The sequence below is a fragment of the Lissotriton helveticus genome, chromosome 11, assembly GCF_964261635.1.
Source record: "Lissotriton helveticus chromosome 11, aLisHel1.1, whole genome shotgun sequence".
Lineage (NCBI taxonomy): Eukaryota > Metazoa > Chordata > Amphibia > Caudata > Salamandridae > Lissotriton > Lissotriton helveticus.
In genome coordinates, this window is record NC_136072.1 from 577632929 (window position 1) to 577656030 (window position 23102).

General features: G+C 44.0%; 1 protein-coding gene across 1 annotated transcript in view; it reads right to left on the bottom strand.

Moving 5' to 3' along the window:
- Positions 1-23102, bottom strand: part of GFRA2 (GDNF family receptor alpha 2) — a 391204-nt gene that overhangs the window by 166977 nt on the left and 201125 nt on the right. The gene's annotated exons all lie outside the window — the stretch shown is intronic.

The following is a 23102-nucleotide window of genomic DNA, read 5'->3' on the forward strand; positions in this document are numbered from 1 at the left end:
AAGGCGAATAAAAGGGAGAAAAAAGCAGGTGGGTGAGTTGTAGATGGGGGTCTTTCAAAGGTTGACATCTTAATCTAAACCTCACACCTGGATAAAGGGGAAAAATTATGACCAATCCGAGATAGTGTTCTGTTTTATTGAAAATGTAGATTAAATCAAAGCTGCACAGTGCCTCTTAAAGCGTTTTGTAGAGGACAGTGGATGTTCCACACTAAAACAAAAGAAAGTAAATCCAATTGCTACAGTTCAAAACAGAAATAAAAACATCACTAAATAAAATGAATAGCAATCAGGAGAATAGTCCGATGCAGTTGTAGATAGGTACCGAACAGCTTTTGGATACTCAGAGAAGAGCGCTTGCTTTCTGGTGGCAGAGGCTTTAAAGCAACCCTTGTGGTCAGGGGCGGCTCCTCTGTTATGGAGGAGGAGCGTCGCCCAACTAGGTGGCAGCAGGTTTAGCCATATTAAAAATAAAATTATAATAAACCAATTTTATTATCATTTTATTCTTCTTACTTCCTGTAGGCTGCCAGCGAGCCGTGTCATGGGACGGGGTGGGGCCATGCAATCTATGTGCAACAATGGGGAGGAGGGATAATGGGTGCTACTAAGGGAGCATGGCGGTTTGGCCGGTCGTTTTAGGCTGGCCAAACCGGCATGCAGACCTACCATTTCTCCACCCGACTGTACAACACAGGCGCCCAGGCACTGTCTGAGTGGCAAACCAGGCCACTCTGAGCAATAGCAGCACTGTTCTCATGGTGGAAATAGTATTCCCAGCATGAAAGCAGCATCAGGATTGACATCTGGGCGCCTGCACAGTGTGCACCAGCCCTGGAGTCGAGGATCGGGAGAGGAGCAGTGCGGCGACCGCAACGGCAGCTAAGTAATTTTTATATTTTTATGTATTTTGTTGTGTGTGCTCATTTTTGTAACACTCTCCCTTCTTCACCCCCCCTACTGCCTACCGCTTCGGACCCCGAGCAGCCGCCACTGCTTGTGGTAGCATATCCCGGTTATACTGTTATACCAAGATGGAGGCCAGAAGAGATAGAGAGGGGCAGAGAGAGGCAGAGAGAGGTACAGTAATACATGAAGGATGAGATTCAGGCTGATACTGATGCAGAATGAAAACCTGGGGGAAGATTTACTACTTCTGGCGCATCTCTGCTAATCAGCAGGGATGCGCCAGAAGAGTTGTGACGCATCTGCCTACCCGTGTGCCACCACTGATGCACCGTATTTACAATGCGGTGCACCATGGCGCATGGATAGGCAGATGCGTGTCGCATCCCCCGGTGGAAAGGCGGAACATTGCTGGAGTTGCGTCACAAGCGCGACGCAGCTCCAGCAAGGCTCAGGTGCCACTATCCCTAACATGCTGCATCAATCCTTATGCCTGCTTCAAGCAGGCGCAGGGTTTTGACGCAACATGGCCTTAAAAGTGACTGAGTGAAATCTTGTAGATTTCACTCAGCCACTTTTAGGAGGCGTTCCTGCGCCGGAACGCCCCTCCCTGCGCAGGAACGCCCACATGTGGTGCAGGGCTTTACAACGTGACACATCTCCCAGATGCGTCACGTTGTAAATAGCCCGCAGTATGGCGCTGGCTTTGCGCTGCCGCTGCATCACAAAAGTGACGCAACGGTGGCGCAAATCTGGCGTAAGGGGCTTGTAAATTTGCCCCTTGGATTTTCAGCTACATCCCATTCAACAAAACACATCAACCTTGCTGCTTTATTTCCATCAATTCACTCCTGGGCTTGGTTTTTGCTGTAACAGAACTATAGGTGGACAAAAGAGCAAACTTTTTTCAAGTTAAGTTTCATGAAAATATGTGACATTTTGTATACTTACAAAACACGTACTTGACTGGTTTCTTATATGTAAGTTCAATGTGAGGCCATACCATCTCAATCAAGTTTCACATGGTATACAGGAGTCTGACTGGTTCGAGAAGAAAATGTCTCACAGATATGAGTTTAATGTGCCCGCAAGATATTGTATGGTAAAACCAGTCCCCTATGGGTGAAAGTTACTAACAATCTCTCACCACCAAAATAACAAGAAAGTTTGTGAGATTTTGCGTATAAAATTCATTTGGCCAGGCCTAACCAGAAAACGATCATTTGGGTCTAACTGCAAGGAGAATTGTGAGAACCAGAATATGTGGCAAAGTCCCACATGGAAATGGATAACTCTCACAAAAGACACAACTCACATCAATTATATTTGTGAATAAACTTTTTGGTTTCTATCAGAATCAAAACTGAGGGAGCAACTGGTAAACAGCTCAATAAGATAAGCACCACTAATGCAAAACCTTGCCACTTGGTCAAATATTTTTTACTATATGAACCTCCAATCCAAGTTGGTCTATGTAAGCACTGACTATGATTGAAGACCCCAATCATTTAATGTGTTTGTTTGAAAACAGTTATATAGGTATCTGACTGTCACATACTACTTGTGTAAGGACTTAAAAGATAGGAATGCAACCAGAGTGTACTCCCAGGCCAGCTAGATTGAACCAGTGGTGAACAATTGTACACACTGTGAGGACAGTGGTGTATTACATGGTATGGTTGTGTAAACTTACAGTGTAATAAACTCACAAAGCCGTCATGGGTCTAGTCAGGTTTGTTTGTGACTTTGAGCAACAAGGATTAAACTTAGGAACTAGTGTGATGTATTTAGAAGCACCAAACAAAGAAAGAAGAAGGGCACACAACACAAAAGGAACCCAACACCAATTTGTAAAAATTGATTCTACTTTTAGGAATTTGTAGACACCAAGAAGAGCAAAATCCACTGGAGGGTTCTGCAGATATAGATTTGCAAGTAAAATTCAGCTTTGTAGTTCAAAGCAAAAACCAACAATGGTAACCATAAAGTTTGTAAAAGTTTGAAAATGTTGAAAGAATTGTGTTTTGTTACTCCGGCCTGAACTAGGCTACCAGTTCCAACAGGTTGAAGGTACCTGGTCATCAAAGCAGTCTCAAGTTCAGTTCCACACTGTACCTCAAGATCGTCACAGACTTTAATGGAGAGTTCCTGATCAGGGCCGGACTGGGTACCAAAACTGGCCCTGGCAAACTGCTCAGCTGGCCCCCCTGGGGGGGAGAGGGGAGAGGGGAAGTGCAGCCCAGCTGTTTGTTAGGGCTGGTTTCGGACGATTTTGTTGCAGGGTCCTGAAATGGCTGGCCCCTGGTAACAAAAATGCCCTCCAGGGGCCCAAAACCGGCCCCTACCATGGCGGCCCACCCTAGAAATGCCTGGTGCCTGCTACAGCCAGTCCGGCTCTGTTCCTGATACTGGGGATTCAGTAAGCTGAGGATGCTGAAAGATACTCTGGGTGCGATGCGGCTAACGGGGGCCTTCCTGGGCGTTATTCCTCAGTCCACAGGTAAGGTGGTTCGACTTTGGTCCCAGGGGTCAGAGTCCCTTGAGTCCTCTTTGAGCCAGTAGAAGCACAGCTGCGGCTGGGTTATGATCTCCGGTCTCTGCAGTCCACCGATATTCTTTGGTGCGGTCTAGTGTCCTTCTTTGGTGACCAGTCCACACTATAATGACACTCCCGGGTCAATCAGACACAGGTGCAACTTTTGAGTCTTCTTGGCTGCACTTCGGCAGTCAGCAGCAATTTCTTGCAAGTGGCTACTAACTGTCCAAAATGGCAAAATTCACCATTTATGGCCCTGGTGCTGGAACAGGGGGTCAGTCGACTGACCCTTGGAGTCACTACTTTGGCCTGGACTCAGGAACAACGTTTTCAATTCAACATACATTTTGTAAGGGGTTAGATCACTGGCACTAAGGTCTGGTTAGCAGGCCTCGGTGCCCTCTCAGAGTCAAAAAACTAGTAGCCAGTACTTCAAATGAGGCAAAAAGTGAGAGGGAGCAGCATGCAAAACGCCTGTTTCCTCGCACAAATGCTTTCAACAGACATTTGCACTGACTAACTGATACCAAATGTAATTAATGTAATGTTTGCACTGATGATTAGGGCAAATCTTCTTGTTTAAATGAACATTATTGCATTTGTGATTCACCTGTGATGCTCCTTGGTGAGGGAGGGGGCTTCAAACGCAATCTCAGCCAACATTTGATTTACTTGAGCCACGAATGGCAGTTTCCACCTACCCTTTCTGAGTCTCCAGCAAGGTTAAAAGAGGAAGAGGAGCTGTATGGATCCCAATCCAGGTGAAGAAAAGAGGGCCTAGGTGGGACTCCCCCATTTTCTGGGCACTGGGGCCACTCCAGACCTTTGCACACAACCAGGGAGAGAGCCGAGGAGTGATAGCCCATCACACCAACTCAAAACATTACATCCTTGCATCACTATGTTATTTCCCACACCGTAGGGCACCAGTCCCTCTTAGAGTGGGTGTGTCAACTACCCTTTTAGACTTGTGGAGTGGGGGCTTCACATTTAGACAAGCTAATGAGACCAAGCGACCTAGAATCTCATTGTGGCCATGAGAGGTCACCTGGACAAGCAATAAGTGGAAGAAATATGTATGATTTTCATTGTGTATTATATGTTTTATGAAGTCCAGCTATCTGGATGACAGTGGATAGCAACCCTGTATGCATGTTGCTTTGATCAATTATCTCCTGGTAGCTGACGACCCCATGGTGGTCCCCATGGAATCAGAGACATGGTTTGTTCCATAATAAACACCTGGATATGACTTGGACCCAATAGTCCAAGTCATACCAACTGCTCAGTGTCCCTGTTTCTTTCTGGCACAATCAGGGACAGTGTACCCTATTACAGATAATGCACTGCCCACAGGGTAGACACAAACTTGTGGCTGTCACAGTGCAGTGATAGTGTAACAACCCAGTTAACTGCCCACTTAATCCCCAGCTTTCTTGTGATAAGAATTCAGCGCACAGCAAAGTTACTGCTTTGTTGGAGGTTCAGATAGCAAAAAGAAAAGTGGCAAGGTTTTTTATTAGTGGCTCTTTACGTGAGTCCTCTCGCCTCCATCGCACGTCAACACAAACTCAACATTATCTCTTACGCCGACGACACCCAACTAATCCTTTCCCTTACCAAAGACCCTAACTCCGCCAAAACCAACCTTCACGAAGGCATGAAAGAAGTAGCTGAATGGATGAAACATAGCCGCCTAAAACTCAACTCAGACAAAACTGAGGTGCTCATCCTAGGATCTTCCCCCTCCGCCTCGGACGACTCCTGGTGGCCTTCCGCTCTGGGCACAGCACCCACACCCACCGACCATGCTCGTAACCTTGGCTTCATCCTAGACTCCTCTCTTTCGATGTCCAGACAAGTCAACGCAGTCTCATCCTCCTGCTTCAACGTACTTCGCATTCTCAAAAAGATCTTCCGTTGGATCCCCCTCGAGACAAGAAAGACTGTCACCCACGCACTGGTCACGAGTCGATTGGATTATGGTAACACACTATACGCCGGAATCACAGCAACATTACAGAAAAAACTCCAACGCATCCAAAACGCATCAGCGAGACTAATATTAGACATCCCTCGCCAAGATCACATCACCGGACACCTAAGAGACCTCCACTGGCTTCCCGTCAACAAAAGAATTACATTCCGCCTTCTCACCCACGCACACAAGGCCCTCTACAATCTAGGACCCGAATGCCTCAACACTCGACTGTCCTTCTACAAACCCACCCGCCAACTAACATCGTCCAATCAAGCCCTCGCCGCAGTCCCGCGCATCCGAAAATCCACCATGGGTGGCAGATCCTTCTCCTTCCTTGCCGCCAAGACTTGGAACTCACTCCCCACTCACCTCCGCCTTACTCAAAACCACATCTTCTTTAGAAAAGAACTTAAAACCTGGCTATTCGACAAATAATGAACCCTTACCCAAGCGCCTTGAGACCCTCTGGGTGAGCAGTGCGCTATACAAATACTTGAACTTGAACTTGAACTTATGGAACAGTTTACCAGTTGCTCCCTCAGATTTGCTTCTGATAGAAACTCAAAAGATTTCCCCCCAAATATAGTTGATCTGAGTTGTGTCTTTTATTAGAGACATCTATTTTATTGAGGGAGTTTGCTTTGTAATATGAAATGGGGGTTCAAAAGGTGTCATTGTGTGTTTCTTAATGTTTAACTTTTTATTGTTTTTTAAAGTAATAGTAAAGTTGTAAATCGCTATGCTTCTTTCTTGGTAGAGCAGAGCTTTCCCTTCCTTGACTAATAATTACTTACAAGTAGAAATACAAATGGCGCTGCAGAGTAATGAAAATACATAATTGTCTCTATCATGCAGAATTTTACAAAAAGTCACCTTAACTCATGGAAACACACTGAGGCCCATATTTATAAAAAAATTCATGCAAAGCAGCTAGCCATCTTGCTTGCTGATCTGCGTGAAAGGGCAGAAATGCTCTACATTTGCCATTATACAACACATTCATGTCCATTCCTAGTGATGGTGTACTTTTCGCTGCCTAGCCCCAATGCAGGTATCCTTGGGTAACGTTGCAAGGGTGCCTGCTTTGCCGAAAGGGTTGTTTTTGTGCAGGAGGGGCACCTTCCTGCACTAAAACAATAGTTTGAGGCAATTTCCTCTTTCTAAGGGTGCTGCACAATGCAGAACACTTAGAACGGAGGAAACAACGAGGAGAAATAAAGGTATTTCTCCTCATTGCGCATCTGCTGGGGAGGAGTACAATTCTGACACATTCCCAAGTCTACCAGTGTCAGAAACCTGGGAATGTGTCCGAATGCATGGGTGGGTGAGTGGGAACACCCACGCTCCATCAATAGCAGGCCTCCCTGCCACAGAGTAACACAAAACACACAAGTGATGGACGGAATGTTGCACAATGGCAAATCATTCATCCCCAGTCACAGATCTGGGTTTAATCCATCTGTATTTTGCTCACCAAGCCAACCGGTCCTTGGATGCTTGTTTCCAGTCCAGGGAGGACCTGACTTGGCAGTTCGGACTGGACTGTTCCCATGGGGCAGAGGGTCAAGGCTGATTTGCATATGGCTGGGTTCAAACTGGAATGGCATGGTGAGCAAAAAAACGATGGATTTAGGCCCGGATTTTGTACTGGGGTGAATGTATGAAATTGTTCTGCATTCTGTCCATCAACTGTTGTTTTTGCACAGAGTAACACAAGGCAGTGACTTGCGTTACTCTAGATTTATCAAGCCATGCAGGGCCATGCAAGGTGGACTAGCGCGCCTTGATAAATCTCATTTAGGTTTTGCGTCGCCCCTGCGCCCCCCTGCGTGGCGCCAGGGTGACGTAAAACCTTGATAAATTTGAGCCTGAATGTGATTTGTCTTTGATGATGGAGTGAGTTAGTTAATGGAAACTACTGGTGTCATGTCTCAGTGATTGGCAAATAGTTTCATTAAGTATAATGTATACTATATTGAATGTTAGATAGTTTAACTGAAGCAAGGATATTCTTTTTTATAACAATTGGATACAAATTTTGATATTTTGATTCTGTCATTCGTGCGTCACAGTAACATAGCAGTATGGGTGGGGAAATGGGGAATAACAAATGGCTGTGCCATAGTGCTCGTTGTTCTGTCATAGACCCCTCTCCAATGCAAATAAAGGGAGCATGACTGTAGTGGAGCCTGCTTCTACCATCTTCCACGTCCCTCAAATCTGCATTTATACATTTGTTGGCATGCAGACAGTTTTAGGCTTCGTAAAGATACTCGTTTTGTATTGGAACTGTGTGTTAACTTAGCAACATGACCCACATTAGGGTGCTTTAGAAGCGCTTAAAAGTACGGCTTTTAACTCCTACTAATGACTTGTACTTTTTATTTCCTCCAAGTTCTGTTTTTCTTTCACAGTTCTGCCCCTATGTAATGTGCAATTATTTTTGTTTCCCATACTGTGCCCCAGTGGTTGCTGCAGATCTTTTCACCGCTTGAGCAAAAATAATGTAGGCATGCAAAAGTCAGAGAAGGGATAGGTCTGCCTGAATTGTGGCACGCCGCTGTAATACAAATCAGGGCCACAGGGTTCTTGATATTGCTTCACAGAAACCTATTAAAATATTTTAATTGGTTAGTAGTAAAAGAAAAGTTAGGTGACATTTTATTAATGCATTTGCCACTTGAAAGACCTGTTCCTTTTACACAATGCTTGATGCTGTGTTTAACCAATTTTAAAGTGGTTCTAAATATTGCACAGGGAGACTGAAGTTCAGAGAGGAAAAGTGGCTTGCCCAGGATCACACAATATGGTCAAGTGTAGAAATCAAGATTGGAATGCTGGGGCCTCATTTATGAGGCTGTGCGTCACTTTTATGCCGCCGGTGCGTCACTTTTTGTGACGCACCAGTGGCGTAAAAAATGCGCCGTGTTGCGCCATATTTACAAAGTGACGCATCTAGGTAGATGCGTCACTTTGTAAACCCCTGTGCCACATTATACCTGCGCCAGGTATAATGTATGCAAGGGGGGAGTATTGACGCAATAAAGGGTCCTAGAAGTGACAGTGAAATCTACCAGATTTCACTGTGCCATTTCTAGGACTGAAATGCGTCAAAATCTTACACTTGCCTCACAGCTGGCGTAAGACTGACGCAATCCCTTTCACATAGGGCTTGCCCCATGTGAAAGGACACATTGCTGGAGTTGCGTCACTTTTGTGACACACTCCAGCAATGCGTCACTTTTGCGCCATACAGATACGTCAGAAATACTGACGTATCTGTAACTCCTTGCGACATGATGCATCATACAGAAAATATGACGCATCAATCATGTCGCAAGGAGGGCGCACTGAGAAGTGACGCATCGCTGCTTTCACGCAGCGATGCGTCACTTCTCATAAATGAGGCCCCTGGTCTTCTGGCTCCACAACTAGTGGTTTAAACATTGGACCAGACCACAATAAATGAATCTTCAAATTCAGCCCTGTAAGTACTAAAACAACTATAACATGTGCCTGTCATTTTAATCATTTGATTTTTAAGTGACAAATAATCGAGAAATCGTTTTACAATTTACATCTCATCACTTCTGAAGGATGCATGCTCACAGAACCGTGATAAAAAAAAATCTTGAGGGGGGGGAATATAAGGTACACAGCACTTTTCATTATTATCAAAAGACTTGAAATATGTTTTAAAAAATGCACCACATATTTCAAATATGTGCAAGAGATTATGAATAGGCCTGTGCGATATTGCAACATTTGTTACAATTCTATGAAAATAGTGAAAAATTATGGACAATTTTGTGAAATAAACATTTTGCTATATTTTGCGAGAAAGTTGAAGACGCTGACATACATTGCATTCACATGTCATGCAAGATGCCAGCATGAGGACACTTTTGAGCACAAAATGTCTCCCATGAGTCAGTGCCTAATCATGTGATCAAACAAGTCTGTTGGCGAAGAAAATTATGCACATTTTCACATCCATAGGACTAGCCCAGAGTATACTAAAGTATACAACTACTGTCCTATAGTAAATAATTAGCAGATATATGGAAGATACTTCATGCCAGACATAATAAAGCAAGATGCCTTTTCAATACACAAAATAAGCATTATATGTCTTAGTTGTTCAAGAAAATAATCAAAGCATAATATTATGAATTTATTAAATGATTTTTCTGAATTACAAGACTCTAAGGTAAAGGATAAATACCAAGATGGACATGTGTCTAAGAATGAAAATCTGCACATAAAATAATACCAATGGTTAAAAAGCATGGCATAGAAAGTTAATTTTTTCGGTTTGGGAATATTTGGGAACCTTTGCCTACTGTAACGTTGTCGAGTTTTATTGAATTGTTACCATCTTTATGGACTTTCACAAGAATGAAAAAGTTAAAAGAATTGAAAAAATCTGATTGAATTCGATTATTACAGAAGAAAAACCGAACATAAGTACATTTTAACAAACTTGTTTTCTCATAAAAAAATAATTTCATTTAAAAAAGTTTTTTTGCGGAAAACTCTTCCACAACTTTATTTTGTTGCAAGATGTCCCTTCCCGCCTCATCAAATTGTATGAAATGCATAAACTGTGCAACCTTGTGAAGTGTAAAAGTTTTTTATGCTGCCCTACATAGGTAGCATATAATTTCTTTAACCTCTAATTTTTTTTAGGACATCTCATTTTACAGCTAACCAAGAAGAAGCTGAAGCAGAGGAACCCACTGACTTACAGTGAATTTGTGGTCTTAAACTTAAACAAAGGATCGCTTGGTATTCATGACTAAGCTCAGGCAATTTTAATTTCTGCCAATGCAATTTGTGTAATTACAGGAATTTTGTATTACTTTTCTTATAGGAAATGCCCCAAATTCCGTCATGAAACCACATCGCATAATTACCCTGCCATGATAAATGACTGATGCCAAATTATCCCGTTGCAATGAAGGTTTATACGTCAATGCAAATTATCTCTTAAACAATGCTTGCAATACTGATTTCATTACCTTCACAAACACCTACCACATACTATTCTTCGAAAACATCTTAAGAGACAAGAAAATATTTTTAAATCCTAAATGTTGTTTCACATAATTGCACAGAAAAAACACTGAAGAAACAAGTAGATCAGACGCTTTATTCACACAGGTCTTGCCATGATTCTTGTTTTAATGCTAAAAAAAAATAAGCTTAAAGGGTTTCATTTAGAGTTCAGTGGGCGGTTTACTCCGTCGCAAACGTGACGAATATCCCGTCAAACGTATTACAAATTTATTATATCCAATGGCACTTGTAATATGGCAGACGTTTGTGACAGAGTAACCATCAGTCACACTCTGAATCAGGCCCAAAAGTTTTATTTCCACATAGAACAAATTTGTGTCAATAGCTTGCCAGTCACAGATGCACCACTGAACAACCATCAGATCATTTGGTCAAGCGCTAGCAAAGTATCATGTTTTTTAGAGGATTAAGTGTGTGTATTTGAGTCCCAATTAGTGCTTCCTTTGAGATTGTACAGCTGACATTTACTAGAAAAGATGCTTGCTATAGATACTTCATTGAACACAAAAAGCTCCCTTTGTGTGTTGGGAATAAGTTCCCTGTGACATCTCTGCCTTGCATTGATCTCCCAGATGCCTCTTCTTTCGAATTAATGACAAAGGCTTTCCCAACTGCCTGCCAAGTTACTATGTTAACATTGACTGCAGACATAGTAACAACATGTCCAAGTCTTGCAGACAGATCAATTGTGGTTCTGAGTTGCTATGAATGCACAGGAAAGATTTGCTGAACCAGCTAGTCTTACTGTGGATTAGCATTTCAATGCAAACCAATGCTACAGACAGGCAAATGTAGCAAGAATAATGGAAACATACATGTGAACAATGTGTGCAAGTCAGCGAGACTACCATGAATAACTAGGTAGACTAAAACTACTGCAATATTAATCAAACTTTATTTATAATAGGAGCAAAAAAGTTACAATAACAGTGGAGACTTTGATTCACTTATTCCATTCAGCAACTATTAGGGATGTTGAACCTTTTGTAGACGGACCCTTTTGTATGAAAATCCCCAAAGCATTTTATTTTACTGAAATTGGTCAACTGACAACAGGTTTTCCTACACCGTTGCACATGTGACAGGCCGAACCAAGATGGTGGGCAAAGCCGTCTCATCTGATATTCAAACAAGGCAATGTAAGACCTGAATTCTCTCTTTCAAGGGTTTCCACATCTATTCTATTAAATAATGGGATCACTATCCAGAGTTGATTGGGTCAACATCCTGCCCTATTTATTGTCCAGTTGCACTTTGCAATATAAAGGTAAACCACATTAAGGGGATCATTAGGATGGCGTCCGTCCGCCACCCCAGAGGAGGAGGGACCGTCCGCAGTGGCAGCGGCGGTCCCTCCAGTGCATCCTCAATATTTAACATTGCGGCGGGTGCTGCTTGAAGCAGCACCCGCCGCAAGGTTAAATATGCATGCTTAGCATTTGCATGCACAAAGCGGCAGGCACTGCGCGGCGCCTGCCGCTTCGTGCACGCAAATGCAGGGGGGTACCATAGGTACCCCCCATGTGCACCCCCCACTCACCCTGGGGGCCCGCAACGGGCCCCCAAAGAAATCACCGTATGCCTTTCCACGGCGGAGAATCTGCCGCGGAAAGGCATCTGTTAACCCCCATCCTAATATGGCTGGCAGTGTCTGATAGACACCACCAGCCATGTTAGAGCTTTTCCACCGCGGTCGGAAGGCGACCGCGGCGGAAAAGCTGCGGACGGATTTTGCGACCCACCGCCATCCTAATTTGGCGGTAGGTCTTTTGTGCCTCCCCAGCGGTTTTCCCGCATCCTCCGGGGCCGGCGGTGGCTTCCGCCGGCCCGGAGGATGCGGAAAAACCGTGATCCTAATCGGCCCCTAAGTATTAATAGGGTCAAGGAAAAATACTGACTTCTATCATTGCAGGTTGGAATTATAAGAACATTGCCATAGCAGAATTTGTAAGGAAAAGTGGAACTAACATGTGAGAAATTAGATTTGTCCACGTTCTAACATCTAGTACTTGGACATCTGCTGCGTGGTGAGACTCCCTAGCAGAGTTTGACACACTGTAAGTGCTGTGTAAGTTGGAATATGACCCGAAACATTTAATACCCAGTTTTAAAGTTTTTTACCTCTACATCAAGGCTCATGTTTAAAAAATAGCTTTCAAGAAGCCCTATACAATTAGAAAGAGAATTATTATTAATGTTCTTTTGAACACTAAAAAGCATCTTGCTCTAGGCTACCATCATGGTTATATTGCTAAATATATTCATACAAGGTTAAGGTTTCACTCTGGTTTCCTTCATCCTTCGTGCTCACCTTGTGCTGTGAGTACCCAGAGTGGTACCTTATGACAATGCAGAAGCAATGCTTAGTTGGTGCCGGCGGCTGCAGGTGGTGGACAGCACCATTTCATTCCTTTTTTTGAGACCAGGACTTACTTTTGTTCAACAGACCTTTACCCAAAGGGAGAGACATGTGGAAATCGGCCAAGAAGAAGGAAAAGAAAGAAAAGAAAGCAGTGACAAGGGGAGAAAGCAGCCGCGACCCGTGTAGGGAGTTACGGTGGGGCAGGAAGGTGGGGCGGGGGAGGGGCAGGGTGGGATGGTGCCAAAAACCGGAATATGGATAATTGGAGGTAAGTTAACAATTTAATAAATGAAACGAATTTCGTAGCGTGCCCTGCATCGCAAAATGCGATGCAGGGCGTGCTACGAAATTCGTTTTTTAAAATTAAATTGTTTACTTACCTCCAATTATCCATATTCCGGTTTTTAGCACCCCCACCATGCCCCTCCACTGCCCCACCGTAACTCCCTCCACGGGCCGTGGCTGGGAGAAAGCAGAGATGAAATGGGCGAGAGCAAGAGACAGTGAAGGGTGGTGCAAGAAAGGCATGAGGTAACCCCGTAAAGAAGTTAATGTTCCCCACGGACAGGCACAAGCCTGGCCATCAGCCTTGTCCCACCTTCAATAACCCATCTAAACAGTCCTGCTGACATTTTCCACATGCTCAAAGCAGATCGAATATAGAATTTTGTTTAGCCTAAATGGTGAAACAGCTGCTCAGAACGCACTAAGTAAATCTGGTGCAAGCAGTTATTCCAAATTTAGGGTGGAAAAACAGATAATGGCTCAACTTTGCAGCAGAGATGCCGTCCGGTAAACTTTATCCCAGTCCTCCGTATCTTTGCTGCAAACTCGGGCAAACCTCTAATGAGGCCCTATCTGGACAGTAGTCACTGGAAGGCGGGCGGAGACTCTTGTCTCATGCACTGAGCAATCCTGATGCGGGCCTAATCGGATCATATATTTGGCAAGCTGGCAAACACAGCCTCTGCAGGTCAGAAGACGTTGGTGAATCATCTGTCGCTCTTGGTGGATCCACTGTGGAATAAGTCTTGAAGTTCCTTACAGATCTCCAGGGATTTTCAGATTTTCAGAGACAATGGCTAAAGAGTGCAGTAGGAATGGGGATCCTGGTGCTGGGATGAGGGCACTGAACCAATCCTTAACTTATACTTTACACTTTAAGATGTCTTGGTCACTCACTGTCAAAGGCATCATAGAAAAACCTTCCTTGGACTAAAAAGAGCAAGATCCTGAGGTGGAAAGGTGTGTGCCCTCCAACAATTGACCATGAAATGTCATACAGGGATATTTAGCTCTTACCTTGGGAAAAGGCACGACAAGCATTCTTTGTTTCTCAGAGGGAACCCTCATCGGGAGCAAAGTAGGTAGGTCTAGCTCAGCACATGTTTGATGCATGCACACATCTACCATGTGCTCTAAGTGGTAGAACGAGATCTTGAAAAACGAGGGCATCTTTCTAGATTTTAATCAGGCATCAGGTAGATATGACAACCTTGTGTACCCGAAAATCTAAACAGTATTGAATATCAACCTCATAAACTCCATAGAGGCTACAAGGTCCCAGGAAAAGCGTACGCTATATAATCCTGACAGTGTGACCCTTGTTTCTGTTACACGTGCTCAGAATGACCACTCTGATGGCTCACTGAAGATGAAAACATAAAGGATGTGAATGGAAACCATATGAATGAAGCACTAAACTTCAGAAGAAAGGACGGGGCACAGTAAGGTATTGGCGGTATAGGATTACTGATCTTTGCTTTGTATTGCATGTTATTGACTGCAATGACAGACTGGCTGGACTGGTCATCGTACATTTCCCAGGAAGGCTTGAAGAGTGGGGGGCTAATTTTGCTAGTGGGGGATGTTTTTTTTTAACAGTTTTAAAAGCTCTGCAAAGTTCCTCGTATATTTAGCAGTTTTCAGGCAACAATAACAGTGTCAAGATAACTCTGGAGATTCAATTAGATGCTCGAGAGGGATTATAATTTTGTCTAGTGGCAGTTTTGACTCATCTGAGATAGTACAGAGGGCTAATATGCCTGCTGAAAATAGCCTGTACCAGACAGATCTAAAGAACAACATTTTATGTGCATATCTCAGTGGGTTACTGCTTTTGTCACAGAGATTCTTTTGTTACTGTGCAGTTCATAATTTACAATAGTAATCTAGCACAGTGAGCTATGAACTGCCATTCAAGAGCTGTATGCAAGCTGCACGATACAAGTTAGAAAGTTTTGTTTCTCAGTCTTTCATTATCCTGATGTTGCTAAAAAGGATTGTTTGTCAAGAAATACACTAAAACACACGGAAGGTACAGAAGGTCTCAGAAATACAGAGGGAGGCCTCCCTTTCTTCCTGAGCAGTGGCCAGGTGAGGTGAGGTGAGGTTTTCTCTCCCCACAATAAGGGTGAGTGTCTTTCAAGTGTTCATAGCCATATTATAAAGACTATAGAAACGAGAGTTTGCAGTCTGTGCACTTCTTTTTGTTGACATAATTTGTCCATGTCTCTGTTTCTGTCTTTTGTATTGTGTCTATGCAGGAGAAGATACACTCTTTTCAGTTTGGAAAGCAGATGTAGATCCCACTTTCACATCACTTAAGTAAGTGTTGCAGTAGCACCATAGGTCCTGACGAAAGCCCTTGAGGCTGAAACATGTTGACCGAATAACAACATTGGTGGGTAGCAATTCCTTACATGCTATCAGCATACTGTTTTTAACCATACCACTTTGATGGTCAGCCCTAATAAAGTATTTCATGACATCATCGTAGGTATTTTTAGAATCACTTGGATTATTTTCCTTTTCTTCTTCTTTTTCTTTGAGCACTGCAACCTCAACCCCTCCCGCTCATATACTGTCATCTGTTGGTGAAATGTTCTGGGTCCATCACTAGGCAGTCCTATGGATTGTTTCCAAGGCAGACCCTAGAGGACACCATTTACCAACATATACCCAGATGACGAGATTCCACTTATGAGTGGGCTGATGGGTATCTTTTTCCTCTCCTTGTGCATCTTCTCTTGTTTTTGTTTTCTTGGTTGTTTCCAGATTAACTGTGTATTCTGGGCATGTAAAGAGGACACTATTAGGTCCCAATAGAGAGATTTGCTATTTTCTTTTCTCTCCCTCTGTATTTCTGAGACCTTCTGTACCTTCCGTGTGTTTTAGTGTCTAGTTGGGGGACTAGGTACCAGTAGGTCTATAATAATTTTTTTCCCCTCGGACCCCCCCTTAACCGTTTATCTCTCTGTCAAGAAATACATTCTTTTTATTAAAGCCAACCATAACCACTGTGTTATGTTCTGTTTCGTGATTGTGTGCTTCTCTAAATCAAGCATTCTTAAACAATGCCTACCAGTATGGATGGCGTGAATCCTACACCTTGTACTCCCCTTTGCCTTATGTAACCTTTTCTATACACTGATTTACACATGTATGATTCATTGTTTCTGTATGTGTGATGTAAGTGCTCCAACACCTTTACACTGGTAAGAGAGGTGCTATAAAACAAATGAAATGCATGTGAGAGATAAGAGGCTCTGTTGGAGGGTGATAGTGGGGAATTCATTGAAGTGCCTCAACAGAGACTCTGGTATCCTGGTGCACAGTAAGTTCATAATTTACTATGCTTTATGAGCTAAAACAATTGAATATATAATGACAAATGTGTTGGAGAATGTACTATTTTTCCCAAATTGTCTTGGGGGAAGACAAGGAGCAATGCAAAAGACAGAACACAAGCAGCTGTTATTCATGGTACTTCTGTCTTTTTTGCACTTTTCTCCACACAATGGCTTGTGCTTGTGTCCTGAGGACACAATTTCAGTCATGGCAATGGCTGGTTAGTGGTCCTGATGTGTCTCTTACACTGGGGTATAACCTTTGAAAGGAAAACGTGAAAATGTGTTTCTCACTAATGAAGGTCTGGTACAAATCCCAAATCATTTGAACTCATTGGTGTCACTTAAACATTTCCTGAGAGAAGAAAATTTTAGGGCAAGGCCTTGGGCCATGAAGACTTTACATGAAGTAGCATCATACACACTCAACTAATCATGAGGGTGAGGGGAGGTAGCTTAGACAATGACCATCTTTCTGACATACAAAGTGACAGTCGAAGGTGCCTGTTATTGATGGCTCTGTGGACACACCTTTGAGGTGCAGTGGTTAATTTGCACACAAAAAAAATGTATTCGGTGGCTCACAATTTTACCTAGGAACCCACAGACAGTGTTGCCAAATGATGAATACCATGGACGCCTAGTCTTGATTTCACCTCATGCCTCTTTCTTCCACTTCCGAGTACTCCCTACCTCCTTACCTTTCTTGCAGGTTCTCTTTAATCCTTGCTTTTTCCCTTTGTCACTGTTTTCCTACTTTTCTCCTCCTACTTTCTCCCATTTATGCCTTTCTCTCTCTTGCTCTGGCTCAAAGTCTGACCATGAAAATGATGTCCCAGTCCCAGAAATAAGTGCTCATGCTCACCACTGGCAAACAACGGCACAAATGAAGCACTGGCGTAGATATAGTGCCATGGACCCTGGTGCAAGCAAGGCAAATGTCCCTCACCCACTGGCTGGATGGTAAAATAATACTCTAAATTGGGAGCATTGGGACCCCTGATATCACAGAGCCTCTGTTGGCCTGCTTCTGCTGCATAGTTGATAGACTCTCTGCTGAAATGAAGCCCAGTGTGTGAAACACACAACTATAGCTTCTGCAGTGCACTAGAGGAGAGCTTGAAGAACTGATGGGTCCTTTATAATGGGGCTAATAATAATCCTAAGAATATAAAGTGTTTATATGGCATCCCCCACAGACTGAATTATCCATTCATTATTTATTGTATTTATCCACCTCAATGGTACTCTCTGAGAGGGGAGTGCAGGCATTGGACTGTCATCTCTGCAGGACAGCCGTGGCGCCGCAGAATGCGCCGCGTGACTCTGCATCAGTGTGAGCCGCAGGACAGCAGCATCTGGGCTCTGAATCCCAGCCATCAGCAGAACCAAACTGGGAGGGAGGGATGAAGGGGAGGGAGAATCATATGCTGAACTTTTTGTCAAAATGATGAATTGCCTCGAGAAGCTCAGGTGCTATTTTAAAGCCAAACTGGGTCACCTGACTGCGCAAGTTTTTTTTTCCTGCGGTGTTTGTTGGTATTGTGTCTGTGCCTGCCACCACAGCCTCTCACCTTGGAGGTCTGCTTCTGTAGACCCACAGAAGGGATTGTTTGTCACCCTAACAATCCATAATGAATGCCAATTCTTTAGGGATTTAAACAAATACAGTGCAGTGCAACAACCAAAGTAGCTGTGCTACCTAGTGCAAGAGGAGAGAGCTGCACAGAGCTGTCTCTACAAAATAAAGCCTTCTGCAAGCTCCCTGTGCTAGCACAAAAGCTAGCTGCATAGCGCCATGCACAGACCTTAGCACTACAGTGCAAATGTGTGTGTGATGTTTGGCCTAGTTCATGTGCTGGAATTATACAGTTCCAGTACAGCACTCACTTGCAATATGTGAAATGCTAAGAGAATACAAATATGTCTCCAGTTCTGCACCTTATCTGTTAATAGGTGTTATTTTTTATACACAAAGTCCAGCCTCCCAGTTTTAGAGGATAGGACTTTGCATCAAAAACCATGCATGGTTGTGCTGTAATTGTCAACTATCACCCATGCAACACCCCCTTGACGCAAAAAAAGCTCAAAACATTATTTGCTCTAATAAAAGGCACTTTTCCTGAGCAAAAAAAGTTGCCAAAAGTACATTCTCTAACTAAGACTTTGCGCCGGCTCACAGTCTTGCTAAATCTTCCTCTTTGTGTTTGTATTTACGAGCACAAAATATATGCGGTAGGGAACCTTAATTGTGCGTAATCAGTATACACTCCAGAAGAATTCTTATGTCGTAGCAATCAAGAGCAGAGATGATTTGCAATTCTCAATAAAATGGTGACACATTGCACCCATGCTCATTCCGAGTCGTCAATACTAATCCTGGCCAATCAACCTCACTCCCCACTTTAACATTCTCATGCTATTTATTTTCAAATCAAATCAAAATCGAATAGAACTTTTAAAGTGCACGGCCACTCTACAGAGTGTCCTGGCGCTAACGGATCATCGATCACTGATCTCTCATGTGGAACATGAGGTAAAAAGCACAATTAAACAGCCAAGTTTTTATGCTGCATTTGAAAGTTCCTGTATCCTTAGTAGTACCCAGCAAGGGCATTCCAGCCCAAAGTGTCCAATTCTGAGACGGAGGTACCTCCCCATTTCATCCTCTTTAGCCATAGGTACCACCAACGACAGTGCGTCCGTGGAGCATAAAGTTCTAGGCGGATGGTAATGTGAGAGTCTCTTGGTTAGATAGCTGGGACTTAGGCCATTGAAGGCTCAATGGGCCATCACCAGTCCCCTAAACTTCACTCTCTTCCAAATAGGCAGCCAATGCAGTTCCTTGAGATGTGAATATTTTGAGTTGATTCTCTGAATGTTTGGCAGGAGCCGGGCTGCAACATTCTGCACCAACTGGAGTTTCTTGAGTTGGTATGGAGGGAGGCCCCAGTATAAGGCATTTGCATAGTCCAACCAAGAAGTTATAAGGGCATCGACTACCATCTTCTGAAATGGAAATGGAAGCAGGGATAGAAATTTCCTCAGGAATCAGAGAAGACCGAAACAGGCCCCAATTACACTCTCCACCTGTAATTTGAAGGACAGATTGTTATCAAAGTTCACTTTGAGAATCCAAACCACTCTGACAGGAATAGGAGGGGAAAGAGCAGAGCTAGGCCAGAATTCACCTCTCCAGGAATGGGGAGGGGATCCAAAGACAAGAACTTCAGTTTTACTAGTGTTGCACTGAAGATTACTCCAGCACATCCACTGGAACACTACTGAAATCCATGCTTCCAATCTATTCTGGGCAGTAGAGATGTTCCCATCCCAGTTTAAGAGAATCTGCATGCCGTCAGCGTAAGAGATGACTTGGATTCCACCAGGGCTCCCAGGGGCGACATATAAACATTAAACAATGTAGGACTCAAGGCAGAACCCTGGGGAACCCCAAACTTAAGAGGCTTGGATTTGGAAGCGAATGGTGGCATAACAGATTGGCATTTGCTTGACAGGAAGGAGCCCAGTCAGGCCAGCGTGGTTCCAACCCTCCCGATGTGCCACAAGCATTGCATCAGGATAGGATGGGAAACCATATCAAATGCCGCAAAAAGATCCAGTGGTGGAAAAAGCTAATTATTAAATAAATTACAATTTTAGGAACTTGGGGTCTTGCCAAGCAACCACTACAACTAAGTCAAAAGGTGACAGTTACGGTCAGAATGAGGGTTGGGGTGACCCTTACAGTTTCTAGAAACAAATAACATAAGGGACACCCGTGGCCAGAGATTGTGCATTGATTCCTTAGTATTTTAAGACCTTGGCATTAGGTCTCTTGCTAAGAACCGGGTAAAGCAGTTTACGAAGAGAGGATCCTATTTATGTGTGGATTAAGGCTAGCATGAGACTTATTGTTAGGGTTTGGATTTGCTGTGTTTTATGTTGCAGGTTCTGGTTTGGCTTGGAATAAGCATTAGATTTGGTAGAAAGGGATGACAGGTTTATAATATAGCCTTATAGCCCGACGTAGAGGGCTATACCGGCTATTAAAGGCCCTCTCCAGCGTTAAAGACCCCGAGGGCCTTTAACAAGGGAGAGGGACTTTAATAGCGGCATAGCCAATCTACGAAGGGTTATAAGGCTATTAGAACATTCTGTCACTAGAGGACAGAATGTTCTAACAAAAAAAACAAAGCCTTTTGGGAGCGTGAGGGGATTGGAATCCCCTCAGGTTCCCTGAAGCCTTTGTTCACATCCAGAGCTGTGAACAAAGAAACATTGGAATGTTGGTGCTCCAGGCTTATACCAGCCATTATAAGCCCGGAGCACTCCATTGTTTTCAATGGAGCTCCCAACATTCCAATGTTCTAAATAGTATTTGTATAGGTTTTAGTTTAGTAAAAAATATATATATATATCTTCTGAAGAAACTACAATTCTTGGGTCATATTATGGATATGAGGCACTGATCCACTCTGCTTAAGTCTGTGCACCGGGCACAGAGTGTAACAGTGCCGAGTGTTACAACCAATGAGCTGCTCCCCGTGCAGATGCTAACGTAAGCCTGCAAAGGTAACAGCACATTAGTGAAAGATGGATCATCTTTTTGAAGGAGCTCTTCAGCTTTTCAGTGAGCAGACAGCAACATGGTCTGCATGTGAAAGGGGCAGCAGAAATCCCCCTGCAGGCGAGTATAGTTAGTGCCACACCAGCCAGCAGAGAGAGGTCTGGGGACCCATAGTACCCACTTTTAAAGGGCCTTCATGGGAGGGCACTCACTGTGCACTACCTCGAATTAGATGGCATATTCCTCAACACAGTCTTAGATCATCGACTGCCTCGTTGTTGGTTATCCCCAGGGTGAAGACCGGAAAGTGGGGTGGAAGAAGTTTCTTCCATTTGGCCCCTAAACTTTGGAATACTCTGCCTTTCAACCTGAGAGGCCCAACTATGACAACTGTTTAAAAAGGCGCTTAAAACTTTGTTGTTGGCGCCTAATTCCTAGTTTCATTCTACCCCTTCTGTTTCAGGATGTGACAGCTCCAGCGCTAAGACGCCTTGGCATACATGCGCTTTACAAAACCCCTATTTCATTTCATTTCAATGTGGTGCACAGTCATTGCACCCTATAACAGCTCCTTTGCCTCTGCACCCACTTCTGTAACACTGCACAAGTGCAGAGTAAAAGGGTTTCCTCATTTGAATGGAGATAAGCCCCATGCAAAGGAGGGAACCCCCCACTTTATACCATTCCAGCGCACTTGTAGCACAGCCACATTTTGTTTCACCGAAGAATCTACACATCCATCGGTGCCCCTTTCTCTAATACCATAATATCCCAGGGGCACAGAAAGCAAGGGCCTATGCCCATTGCATCCTTGGGTACTTTGTGAAAAAAGGTCCTTCCAGAAAGTGCCTGAGCATGAACTAGTCACATGCTAGCAGCGCTTGATTTGCAAAATAAATAAATAAGTGTAAGGGTCGAAGTTTTTTTTAGGAGCCCAATGCCTTTGCTGGGAAATACTGGACTTGCCGAATATGGCAGCTATCTGGTGTTGCTTGTGGAGAAGTGAGGCTCAATGGTTAGAGCGGCAGACCCTGATGCAGAGGTCGGCCCGGTCCAGGGTTCAATTTCCGCCTTGGCGGGTCTTGGGCTCAATTTCCCCGGACCTGATAATTCTCGCCTCGGTGCCTATTCTAAGCATGGGTCCCGCTCTGCAACTCTGGGCAATAGCTTGCTTAACCTCCACACCGGCCCCAACAGCGCTAGGATGCCTGGCTTCACCTTGGGGGTGCCCAGGAGTGGGCACTTCACAGGGAAAGGCCAGGAAGGGTTCCACAGCGGTATGTGTACAGCACCTTGAAACCCCTTCGGGGTGATACGTGCGCTATATAAGCACTACATTTACATTTACATTTTTTTTTTTTTGCTTCTATCTCATCCCTCTTTCTTCCATTACCCTACACCTTCTGTCACTCTTGCAAGATACTTCCCATCCTGCTTTCTCCTTGGGGCAATGTTTTCCAATCTTTCACTTGTCAGTGTTTTCCTACTTTTACCTTTCTCTTCCTTTCTCCCTTTTCTCCTTTTCCGTCTCCTCCTCTCCAACAAAGTCAGATGATGAAAAATAAGCCAAGGTCCCCAAAAATGAGTGCCTTACCGCCCTTTCAGTGGCCTTGGGCTTTCTGTAAACCTTTTCCCATAGGCCGGCCAGCCTCTGTTGTATTCAGTGCACTCCTATGGAGCTCTATGGGAGTTGTTCTCTCCTTGTTGGAGATACTTAATGAAACAAAGAAAAGCAAAGTAGCAATCGACCAGCAGCCTCCCCTACTCAATCTCGTGTAATCCCTGTCTCATGCAGCTCAGAGGCAGGCCTGGGCGCCCCCCCACCTCCGGAAGGGATCTTCTGTCCCTCATCCAATATTTATACAAACCGCTTCCTTGTGTGGGGGAAGAGACTGATATGGCCCATTTCTGCACACACAGGCATTTCTAATGAACCACATGCCTGGCCTGCAGCTCTTTCTGCCTTTCCCATACTGAGACCCAGACCCACAGCTCTGTCAGAGCACCTCGAAAACAGCCAGCAGCACTTACCGCTATGG